General features: G+C 41.3%; 1 protein-coding gene across 2 annotated transcripts in view; it reads right to left on the bottom strand.

Annotated features, from left to right (window-relative positions):
• The window catches only part of LOC126173067 (protein furry), a 1,238,628-nt gene that overhangs the window by 919,765 nt on the left and 305,680 nt on the right, over positions 1-13,183 (bottom strand). The window lies entirely within an intron of this gene.

The raw sequence follows: 13,183 nt of genomic DNA, 5'->3' as shown, positions 1-13,183 counted from the left end.
AGAATAACATGTATTTTAAAGAAAAGTGTAAAAAAATACCGAACGTGTAAAATTACGCAGAAATTAATAAAGGTCAGCAAACGAAAAAAAAATTATGCTTGGCTAATTGGAGTAAGCCTGCTGGAAAAAGAAGCTCAACATCTTTAGTTCCTCCAGACTCAGCTGTTGGTGCTCATAATGACGACGACGTATTACAAATCAGCGAACCTTTCCTGAAGCAGTGGACTTTCCAAAATAACATGAAAGCAAATCATGTGTATTTTACCGAAATAGAGAGGACGAAAACTTCAAATTGCGTATTTCCATGCTGGATACAACTGGAAAAACATCTTATTAATTCTATTCGACTCTAGAAGCAGATTTTTTAATCCTTACATGAGAACGTAGATTTACGCAAAACACTGGCGTTTGGTCCGTGCCTGTCTTTTCATCCGTTTCTTAATCAGTTTTACTCGTGGAAGCTTCCGTTGTCTGAAATTATAATTTGTACATAGTTCCGCAAATTTTCATAACTCTGAGTCTTTAACACGTGATATCCATTTACAAAAAAAAGGAAGGGACAAGGCCACCGTAGTAACTGGAAACACTGTCAAACAAACCGTCAAAGAGTTTGTAATAACAAAGGCTACAGATGGACTCAACCCTAAACATAAAATTCTACTCAACGGATGGAAAAAATTAATGACTGCAAAGAGAAAGCTGCGGAGAAAAAGGAACAATTATACATAATTGCAGAAGACAGGTGGCGATTTAATCCATATACGAAAAAGAATGGCGTTCTACCCTGTAATCTGCGCTTACTGTTCCTTGATCGTTCTGAGCCCACTCTGTGACATTTTGTTGTTGGATATAATACGCCAGGTCTCTGAGAAGCGAGCAAAAACCCGTACATCAACATCCGCTGCTACGGCGGTGCTTAATTTACCAGGCAGAAGTTTAATAACGAAACGTAATTGCCGAGCCGTGTGCCCCGCAGTAATAAGCTGACTTCAGAGCCCGAATGAAACTGTTAGGCACAGGATTTCATCACCGGAGCCATATGCGTTTCCATTAACAATAGTACTCAGATGGATTTACGCGTTCGCTGTGCATTACTCCAGTAAGTGAAAACACGATATGTGGCTATGAGGAAGCGAAAATAGTATAGGGATGAATCCATCCAGTGGCAACTGATGCAGTGAAAAACAGTCCAGTCATTTCCGTGCTTGTCTTTTTTATGGTTCTATATGTTACCAAATGCATGAACTGCTCTTTTACCGCAACGTTGTGAACAAGATTGTATGGCTCTAGTTTCAGAGCAGTTGAGAATATTGGGACGCCGTTTGATGCCAATGAAAGTACTATGAGCAGGAATGGGCTCCGAAGTGTAGAGATTTACACAAAAGCACATCTCTTCGCTATTCAATCACACGCAGTGCTGGTGCTAGAGTCGTGAACTGCAGAAGTTTTGTCTGTAACGTACATCACGGAATTTTGCTAGCGAAACTGTCATCGGAAATTTGAAGAACGCCTTTGTAAATTTTATTTACGAGTAATGCAGTTTCCTTTTCAAACAACAGAACGCTTTCCGTTCACAGTATTACTGGCGCACGCCTCATCTTCGTCTGAGCCAGGTACATCTTTCGAGAATTTGTAACAAATTAACTAAACTAACTAGAAGTAACTCGACGCAAGCAATGTTCGATACATTAGATCGATACAAGTTAAAAATGCAGAACAGATGCGACAGGTTAGAAGGTACGATATAATATTCTTGGTGGCGCCGTGGGGTTGTCCTCTTGACTTTTGTACTATGGAATATGGTGATGGGAGGCTTTGTCCACCTGAAGCTGATGGGTTAAGTTCTTTGCAGTCCAGCTAAAATGGTTTGTGGACGGAGCCTACTAGGCTGGCTTTCCCCTAAAGACAGATGGTTTCCAGCATTTGTTGGTAATAAATTCGCGAAAATAATATCGCGGAAACAGCATTTTTCAGAGGAAATTTCTGCGTTTCTGTACATGAGGTTGAATGACTGAAAAGGCTGTTTGGTCAAACAATTATTGAAGTTTCTTAAAAGAGAAGCGGTTGGTGGGTGGTCCTCAAGGGTGTAGGTAGGATATTGTGTGTCCCCTAGGAGCAGAGGTGGTGTTTAATAAGGGCGGCCCACGGCATGTACTACATTTTTATTTCGTTATTATTAAATTTAGCGTGTATTTGCATCAATATAACTTACAGATAACTGTTCTCCACACATTGCTATTACTGGAAAGCCAGAGACAAGCATATTCCTTACAAGGTACAACACAAAAATGGCTTCCAACATTGACAATGCACTGCTGAAGACGATCGAGGAAGCTCCTCGTTACGTTCTTAATCGTTTCTTGAAGAATAACCTCTGTCTCTTTCCGGATTGCGGCTTTCAGCTCATCAGTATTGTGGGTCGTGTGAAAAAATTTTGTTCCTTAAATTACAATACAAGAAAAAAATCAGGGACTGAAAGAGCAGATGACCTCCCCGGTCATGGGATATCATCGAATCGTGAGAGTAATCGATACGGAAAGTGGCAACTCAGTATAACCATTGAATTATGGGTCTTACGAGCTGCAGTCCCTTCTTCTTATAACCATATTGCGATTAGACGGCAATGTCTCTCTGCAGCTGTGGAATGAACAAATTGTTAATCATGGCCAAATACCACTCGGAATTAACACTCCCTGGCTCCCCGTTATTTGTTTCACAAAATATGGCCCAACGATTCCAGGGGACTGTCTAATAGCACACGAGATGCGACCTTTGAGCTATCCTCTCGGTTTTTTCATAAGTGAGTTGCGGGTTTGAATCCTAGTAATATCGTAAGTTGTATTTATTGACAAACCCATTGAGACAAGTTTGCCTCATCATATAACAAAAGATTTGTCAGAAATGTGTCATTCTGCGGCCGGCCGGTGTGGCCGAACAGTTCTAGGCGCTGCAGTCTGGAACCGCGCGATTGCTACGGTCGCAGGTTCGAGTCCTGCCTCGGGCATGGATGTGTGTGATGTCCATCGCTTAGTTAGGTTTAAGTAGTTCTACGTTCTAGGGCACTGATGACCTCAGAAGTTAAGTCCCATAGTACTCAGAGCCATTTTTTGTCATTCTGATTAGTTTCGCCAAGTAATACCGTGGAAGACATTTAGCCTACTTACTTTACCTACCGGCCATACTTGCTGAGTCACTTGCAGCTTACCGCGTACGCATGGAACCTTAAATCATGTTCCACAATCGTCTGCAAAGACGTGTGTGGCATTTGTAATGTACTGGAATGGCGCAGACGGAATGGTGAGGGCTTCAAATGTTTCTGAGCACTATGGAACTTAATATCTGAGGTCATGAGTCCCCTAGAACTTAGAACTACTTAAACCTAACTAACCTAATGACATCACACACATCCATGCCCGAGGCAGGATTCGAACCTGCGACCGTAGCAGTCGCGCGGTTCCGGACTGAAGCGCCTAGGACCGATTGGCCACCGAGGCCGGCTGTGAGGGCTTCATTGCAGACTTGCACGAACTCGTTGGATATTTTTCGGCGTTCAAACTATCATTTCCGGACTCTTTATGTTTCACATTGTTTACACAACGCGTCTCGCGCAATTGCTTTCTGCACCTGGACGTTGTTCTTTGTGGAACGTGGAAACGGCAGTTCTTCCATGGCGCATTGCGCTTTGGAGAGCCACAAAGCTCTGCACACTATAGAACTACCACATCGCCTCAATTCGCACTTGGACTGGCCAACGTTTCATTGTAAATTCAAAGACATACTGTGAGAGTCCGATGAGATGTGGAAGACGGCGAGAGCAAATCTTACATCTTAGCACGCTGGCCAATCGAAAAGAGTGGGCCATCCTGTACTTCTGAAGTCGGAAATTGGCGATCTTTAAAAAACTAGTTTTTCCAGTGCGGAGAGCCTACAAGACTGCCAAAGTGTTCTTCCACGTGTGGGCATGGAATTTCTTACCAGTTTTTCCGGTTGTGCAAGTAGTCGGTCTGCAGAGACAACATATCAGACCGAGCCATTATCTATCTGGACGTGAAGTTTAATATATGGACCATACTTGGCGAGGTTTAACTGGAACTAATAAATCACTTTTGTGTCTCTGGAAACTTGGAGAGTGGAGTTTGTGTGTGATCTTTTACCCTATTAGTTTCGAATTGTTCTCCTGTTACGTCTTTGTGGAGAATATCGGCGGACGTTGCTAGGAACTAACTGAAACGCGTGTACTGACTTTTAGTGGTGTAACGCGCTATTTCTTTTCCGATGAAGCCATCAGCGGATACGTACGAAAAAATATCAGACAACCAGTTCGTAATGGCGCCCCTTTCAACTGCTGGCCATAATTAGATATCGAAAAACAGAAAGAAAAATTGAAGCAGTGCTACCCAAAGTTTAGTTCGGACCAAAACAGGAAAAGGAATCCGAGACGAATCCTCAAATTGCACTTGGTAACTGAAAGACGGAAAAAGAACAGGACATCATCCTAATATTTGCAACCCTAGATAAAGATTTCACTACAACATAGATGGTCAAAGTCAAAGTGTTGTTAATAAACAAAAACTGAATTATACCAAAATGTGCGTAAAGAAAGTATTGCGAAATGCCCTCAAAGAAATCGAAAGGAAAATTTTGTCCACCGATAAGACGAAAAATTCAAAGTAGTTTTCTCTTACGTAAAGAGAGTAAACGGATAAAGTCCTGTGATCAGTCGCTCGTTAACCACAGTAGGACTGAAAAGGGAGGTGACAGAACGCCGAAGTACTGACCCAAGTTACGATAAGTGATCGCGGAATAGATACTTAATTGGACCTGATCAGATAAATTTACATGAGAATATACATGCCATTCGAAAGAAATTCTAGTCTTGTTCCAGTTTATCGTAGGCCGTTGGAACTATGAAGGGCTCCATGTGATTGGAAAATAACGCACGTCATTTACATTTCCAAGAAATTCTGTTGGACAGAGGAACAAAACTGCCATTGACGTCAGTCCGTTGTAAAATTGTGGTATACGTTTCGAGGTCACGTATTATAACCGTTTCGATGGTAGAAAATTATTTTTCTAGAATTCAACATGATTTCAGTATACAGTGATCTTGTCGAACAAAGATTGCTCTGATCGCCCGTGAAATCCAGAAGGCGTTAAATAGCAGCGTCCACAGAACGATGCTGTGTTCCTTCAGACATGGAAGGATTTCGATAGAGTTCCTAGCTAAAGACTTCCTAATAGATACAACAATGCACCTCGTGGGGAAATCATCAGACGTGAAAGAGTAATATTAGGCGTACCCCAAACGATTTTAGTATACAGTGATCTTGTCGAACAACGATTGCGCTGATCGCCCGTGAAATCCAGAAGGCGTTAAATAGCAGCGTCCACAGAACGATGCTGTGTTCCTTCAGACATGGAAGGATTTCGATAGAGTTCCTAGCTAAAGACTTCCTAATAGATACAACAATGCACCTCGTTATTATCGTGGGGAAATCATCGGACGTGAAAGAGTAATATTAGGCGTACCCCAAAGGATGGGTCATAGGGCTAACCCAAACGCATACTCACGGAATGTGTTGAGGAAAGGCAAATGATTCAATTCAAAAATGATGCTCATAAATTTCTCCTCCGACTTCAGTGTACTTAAGAATTCTCTTGATAACACCACACGTAGATCGCTGGCGTATATGGGCGGCATTATTCATAATCACAATGTTACATTCGTCTCGTATGTATATTTCTCCTTTCTAGAGTTCGCATTTCAACCGCCGACATAGGCGAACATCTGTGTAGGTACAGGATGACAGACCCCCAGGATATCGTGAAGTTAATTTAAAAAAACATCTAAACACCGATCGGTCAGAAGAGTTGGCAAAAACGTTTATTATGAATACATGGTAAGGCGCAGAGAAACGAAAAAACATTCATTCAATTATTTGTACATTTTTTTGTTTTCACACACTCTCTCTCGTATGTAGAAGGACGATAACGATGTGCGATTTTAAATATGAAGTATTACGACTTCTATGTTTCATGTATGTGCATGAATAATAGTATATTGAACAACTGTATCAAGTATTTTTTATTTATTGAAGGGAAGTAAAAACCATGTAATAAGGATTTTCTTGATTGTGACAAGCGCCGGTGTTCTCGGAATCCGCTGCCTGCAACTACAACTGAAATGTAAGCGAAGTCCGATAGCCAAGAAAATTTCAAATAAGAACAAAACATTTCAAATAATTCAATCGTAATATATCCTACAAAAATGTATCTTCATATGCATATTCAATAACATTTTGTTTTTTATTTATTTTTTATTACAACACAATTAGCGACCGCGACAGGACTTCAGGGCACCGATTGTGAGTAGTGTCTGTTAACTATTATTATAGTAAGAAATTTCTGTGACACTGTTATTATTCATTGAAATTAATTGTCTGTATTTTCTGTTTGCATGAATCACGATGGGGAGCAAGTATTGCAAGAAGGCAAAATTTGAGGAGACATTTTGGAAAGGAGTAAGAAATTGAATGTAGGTTACGTAAAATTTTTCAGTCGTAAACTGTTATGTTCAGCGCAGCGAAGGTAGGACGGCTAAGCAAGTTGCTAGTATGGTTACACTTGGTAGCACCTGCTTTTAAGTAGATAGAAACCGTTTCCTCATTATTTGCCAACTTTCGCCGTGTGTTTATCTTTCGTCTTTTGTCTGTGTTGTTTATTTGTGAGCTGATATTTGTTCATTTGTGTGTCTGTGTATATGTGTGTGACGCGCGGGAGGGGAGGGGAGGGAGGGGAGGGGAGGGAGGGAGGGGGAGAGAGAGAGAGATTAATTTATTATTTAGTCTAGTTATGTTTTCTTCTCTGTTATTGTTTTAGTGGCTAACATGACCACTGAGTTATTACTTGTATGAGTTATTACTTGTATTGATTTGGCCATTATTTTCTTTTTCATTGCAAGTGCTCTTTGTATGCGAAAGCTTACTTGTAGTGTCAGGTGTTGTTTGTTGTAATTGTTCACTCTAACAATTTTCATGTCCTGTTCCGTATTGGATGGCTCATGCCCACGTTTTGTCAAATGTTCGGCACAGGTAGAATGCCTATTTTCTTACTTACAGCTTCTTATATGCTCTTCAACCTAGTTTTGTAATACCTCAACCTGATTTTGAAATTCCTATCTCTCATACCGAGATACACTATTCACATTCTTGACATTCCGACTGGTATATACGTGATTTCTTGTATTTATGTAGTTTGTCTACTGTTGTTTGTAAACGTGAGTGGCATGTGTTTCTTGTTCTGTTTGTAAAGTGTAATCCTTTTTCTTATTTTTAGCATCTTTGTTATTCAGTGAGTTGATCTGTGTTTGAATTTCTGTTTGTCGTGTCATGAGTGTTACTGTTTCGTGTTTCTGTGTACAGTAGTGTCTATATTGTTTGTGGAATTATGTTGTGTTTGTGTTCTCAGCTTGTTTTTATTTTTCTTTGGTTGTGTTTTGAGTTTGCGGTTGAGTCTTTGTAGTAAAAGGGTGCATTTGCTTTTTGAAGACTATCTTTCAACAACTGAAAAATATCTTCTACTTCACCTACACACTATTCATTTGCACATTCTGATGAAATATGACTCTTAGGCATTGCACCAATATTTCGTAGTTTAGATGAGCACGCGGTAATGCTTTTGAATCTGGTACAGTACTCAGCAGTTAGGCAATTGTCTGCCCTAGTCTCTTCAAACAGAAGCAACTTTTCCATAACAAAACCCATACACAGATACCATATCAGGATGCCCAGAATTTGCAAACGACTGCGGCATGCTTACGCGATTCAGAATTGGTCTACAAATCACAATAACAGTTGACAAATCCAGTTATGTAAAGTCAAGAACAACTTCACAACATGAGCTTCAAAATGAAAATGACAATCGATGAATAAACCGATAGCAACTGGAGCACAAACTCGTAAAATGGAAAGTTATCTTTGTAACAAATAAACATTGAACATGTTACATGGGATGTTTCATTCAATTGTGCCTGTGCTATCTGTTCAATTGTGCTTTGTGCTTACTATTCCTTCTGGGAACTATAATCGCCAGAAAATATTACGGATACTCAGAGGACTGACGCTAGATGCAGGGAACGGCAGTTAGTTCTGAATTTGAGTTATCAGAAACAAAATGGCTCTGAGCACTATGGGACTTAACTTCTGAGGTCATCAGTCCCCTAGAACTTAGAACTACTTAAACCTAACTAACCTAAGGACATCACACACATCCATGCCCGAGGCAGGATTCGAACCTGCGACCGTAGCGGTCGCGCGGTTCGAGACTGCAGCGCCTAGAACCGATCGGCCACTCTGGCCGGCCTACCAGAAACAGTGACAGTTATAAAACAGTTGGAAGTACGCGTTAGCAGCAGCATAAAGTGAACCGAAATCATGAAAATAATTTTAGATCAACCGGATGCGTGGCTGTAGTCAATTAAAATAATACTAGGAGAATGTACTTACAAAAGAGTTAACTTATAGAATCTTCGATCGACCGATTCTTGAGTATCTCTTGCAGTTTTGAACTCTTATCAAGCAAAATTATACGAGGAGGAGAAGTTCCCAAGAAAAGCATGACGTTCCATCTCAATTCGTTTAATAATCGCGATAGCTTCAAGGATATGTTCGCCCAACTCCAGGGGCAGAGCTACATAAGAGGTGTCGTGTATCACGCAATAGTTTGCTGTCAAAATTCGAAGAAAGCACGTTACAAGAAGTGTCAAGCAGGATACTACTTCCAGCGAGATAAACCCTGAAGAATGACTTTGTGAGTAAAATCAGAGAAAGAGGCTTGCAATCCTGAGGAGAGGGGGATTAAAATGAGAGAGACGAGTAATTTACAGCGTCCACAGTGTAGATCGAGGAAGATAAGTTCGTAATACGAAGGATGTACTGTGTACAAAAGCTGGGAAAAACTTCTAAAGATGAGCAAAAGTAGAATGGGTAGAGATGTCAATACAAGCGTTGCAGATGTCATTCCGCATCCAGCCGAAAGCAAGGAAGGCCTATAAGACCTGTCGAATGGAATGGACAACACACTTTGAACATAATATTGGTTAAAATAAGAAGAAAGTTGGTGATGAGTAGGTGAAAGGTGCAAATCGACCTCCTCAACTTCGTAATGACTGAGTAAAAAGTGAAAGAATTTTCCTATCTAGAAAGTATGACTATAGCAAATCAACAAAGTAAGGGAAACAGCATAACACAAAGTGGATACAGCTTAATTCAAATAAAATGCACCACTGGTTGAAAACAGCGATATGGGATTGATGAATGAGTTCTTGAAAGCGTCGTCCGAAGCACAACATCGTGTGAAATAGAAACAATAGCCCTTGGAAATTTGAAGAATAAACTGGAAGCATTTGAATGTTGTGTTATCGAAAACATTAAAAATTATGTAGACAGGTATGATATTGACATAAAGAGGTACTAAAAAGAATAGACGAGGAAAGAAGAAACGTCAGGCTAGTGGAATATCCGCTACGGCATCATGAATAGTTATTTGACACTGTAGGAAAAGAAGACGGGAAAAATTGTCGGGGCAGACCGAGACTAAAATATGCTGAAGAGATTACAGCTGATGGTGCGTGTAGCAGGTATGTACAGATTAAAAAATAAGTATGCGAGACGAAAGAATATAATACGTTTCACAACAGTTAAAGGCTGACAACCTAAGGAAACAAAATAGGAGGCGCAACACCTGTTAAAACATTGTATCAACATTATAGGCAGATAAGGATATAAATACGAGTACTTAGAAAGGACCCCTTTCGTAGAAAAACGACCCCTTTCAAACCTTGAAATACTTACTGAAATTTCGCAATATTGTTTCAAAATAATATTCGTTGTAAACCATCCACAATGCCATATGTGAATGTGCGTTCTCCACTGTATGGTACGTCAACAAAAGCAGTAATAGTGTTACAGAACTGTAGAACACGAACAAACAAAGCGCAATAGCGCTCCCGCACTCACGACTCAATGTGGAATATCAGACATGTTTACGAGGTAGATATTTACCTCCCCGAGATACATATTTGCTACAGATTCAGAAATTACTGTTCCGCAAACACATGATAACGCACAGCGATGGCAAAATTGTTATCACATCCATCGGAAGACTAAGTGCCAGCTACAACGAAAAGGTCCGTTTTCGCTGAGCACATCAAGGCAGATACACGACACCCGGGTCTCACCGTAATTGTGCTGCAGTCGTAGAAGAAGACCTCTCTTGCAACTGAAAAAATTCGATATTCCAGTAACAGGCAATTTATGCAGTCGTCGCCTCGTCCGTCCGTCCTTTCTTCCTCCACCCCACCCCCACCCTCCCCACCCCTCATGGCCACCATGCATTCTGTGACAAACAAGCCGTTCCCCAGAGTAGCGTAGCATTCCGGGAAATGGAAAGTGTTTTTGCACTTTGCAGTTCTGACAGCACATCATGCACGCTGAATTCTCGAAGATGGGAAGATGGATAGCATTCATTAGTGTTTGCTGCTGCGCATGAGGACGCGATTCACCTATTTCTCCTTCCACATTGGTATGAAACCCAAGTACACATTACATTTGAAAGTTTCATTTCTTCGTAACGGAATAGTGACAACGTTACAAGTGGTGAAGATGAAGGGGGTGGTATGGTGTTCGTTGCATACGACAGATAACAAAATACAACTCCTCTTGTACATTCTTATGACAAATATATCACATAAACATTTCAAAATGCTGTCACTGGTTTCGACCAGCCACAGATTACTGACTGTACGCATCTCACACTTTTTTACGCAGGGAACGTTTCTTAGGATCACCGACACCACTTCAAATTAAATGAAATTAAACCGTGGACTGTAATTTCGCAATAACACTGAACATGTTTTCAATATGTTTTCAGGCGAAGATTCAGGAAGGTAACGATCAATTTCGTATCCCATCGTTGCCCACACAAGCTAATGCTCCGTCTGTAACGATCCCGAAGTCAACTGAACGTAAATTTCCGATGTTACAGACAAAGCATTGGATAATACACCTCGTGAGTGTGAGTAGTGTTGTATAGATGCCAAATTTGCCCTCGTCAGCAGAGAGTAGTTCATGAATACTTTATATCAACACCGATATTCCACAAGCAACCTCACCGCGTGTACTTCAGGTATTACTCACACTTTCCCTAAGTAGGATAGTAGGGTTCCTCTTAAAACGTTCCACACTTGTCAATGATAAGATAAGGGGTGTATCATGTCACACATCCGGTGTCAGGTTACCCATTTAGGTTCCTTGTTTCCCCTATCTATCGAGAAACCACCGGAATTGCACAAGGTGATCCACAGAATAACCCAGGCACTCCCCTCCTCCCCCTCTCTGGACCAATGAGGATTATGCGCTACCTCCACAGATTCATCTTCTATAACTGGGACACTTGTGTGGGAGTGGTTACTCAAGAGCTGCACAGCATACGGTGAGGATTTGTCCATTTGCTAATAACAAATTACGTCACTTGAGTTCTACATGTTAATATCAATATTACTTGACACCAGCAAAGACCACAACCAGACAGATATGTTTTCCTATTTTTCGTAGCTTCCCCAGTTTTACGTGTCTTTCACCCATTTTCCTATTTTATAATTGGAAGCACTCAGGAGAGTTGTGACTATTTGTTTATAACAAATTACGTCACTCCAGGTCATTTTGTCTATAAGAGTTTAGTATTATGTGGCACTATCACAGACCACAGCCAGACTGATACGTAATTACTCTCAATTTTACGTAGTTTCCTCTATTTAATGCGCTTTTGGATTTCCCTCAATTTTTTACGTATTTTGTCCAATTACGCAAGACTGCCCCAGATGTTGCGTCGATGTCATGAAGCTCTCGGGCAACCACAGTGCAGAATTAGAAATCACTGACGCTCAGGCACATCTTCCCTACTCCATCTTTTATAATTGGGAAACACTGGAGCTGGGCACCATAGCGATAGACCCAGTCGGTTTGTTAACAACAAATTACGCCACTCAAAGTCTATTTGTTAATAAAAGCTTAATATTTCGACAGCAGAGGCCTCCCCCAGAAATATATGTAATTAATCTCAGTTTTAGGGGTTTTTCCGTATTTCCGCAATTTTACGCATTGTACCCTATTACGCTAATTATGCGTGTTAAGATCGCGTCTGTCATGTCACGACGTTGCGTCATGACGTCACGCCACGAAGCCACATCGCGTCGCGTCGACGTCATGAAGTTGTCAGCTTAAGTCCCAATGTACATACCTGCTAATCCACCACTCCACTGACACTGTGCGACATCATTGTGTTAGAAACAAACACATTGGTAGAAATAGTAACGTTACAGAAAATTCTATAAACAGTACCAACTTCTAACGAAAGGTATTGTATAACTAATACCACACTACATTACCAGAATATGTGACATAGTAAAATTGTGATGCTTCCGCCCAGAGATACTGTATTTGTAGCACATCGCTACACAACACACCTCTAGAGAGAGTCGTCCAGTATCGGCACCAACCCCAGCGAGAATCAAGCTGCCTGCTGGAGGGTAGATTCCCCCCCCCCCCCCCTGCTCCTCCCGACTCCGACGTGTGGGTGTGTAGGCGCGAACGCGAATTGCCGAGAAAGCTGAGGCTGGAGCCTAACATTTCTGTATCAGTTCTGGCTGAGGAATCTCCCGCCCGCGATAGTAAGGGCAAACATGTCCCAAGACGTGGTGCAAATATCAAAGACTGATGAAAATACACACAGCTGCCCCCCCCCCCCCCTCTGTATTCTTCAGATGAAGCTCATACGGTAGGGAACTCCTCGGATGATCGTGACCACCACGTTGTGGACGGGTGTCCAACACCACGCCAGACCACATCACCAGGAGTGGTAGAAAAGTTTACACAATGTATATAAAATCATGTCCGACTAACAGGTGGCATAAATAAAATCTGCCTTAATGACGCCACTGCGTATAAAAGCTCCAAACAGTTTAAGCGCCAAACACTCTCCCTCCATGCCTGTCTATTGTTTCCTCTCACTGGACCATCACCTAGACACACCAGTTGTAAATCGCAGACACCTACACGCCCATACAGATACGAAACGAGGGTTACTACACTTTCAACTACATACTTTCAACTACTTTTTAAGGACA

Source organism: Schistocerca cancellata, chromosome 1, assembly GCF_023864275.1.
Source record: "Schistocerca cancellata isolate TAMUIC-IGC-003103 chromosome 1, iqSchCanc2.1, whole genome shotgun sequence".
Taxonomy (NCBI): Eukaryota; Metazoa; Arthropoda; class Insecta; order Orthoptera; family Acrididae; genus Schistocerca; species Schistocerca cancellata.
This window is presented reverse-complemented; position numbering and strand designations above follow the sequence as displayed.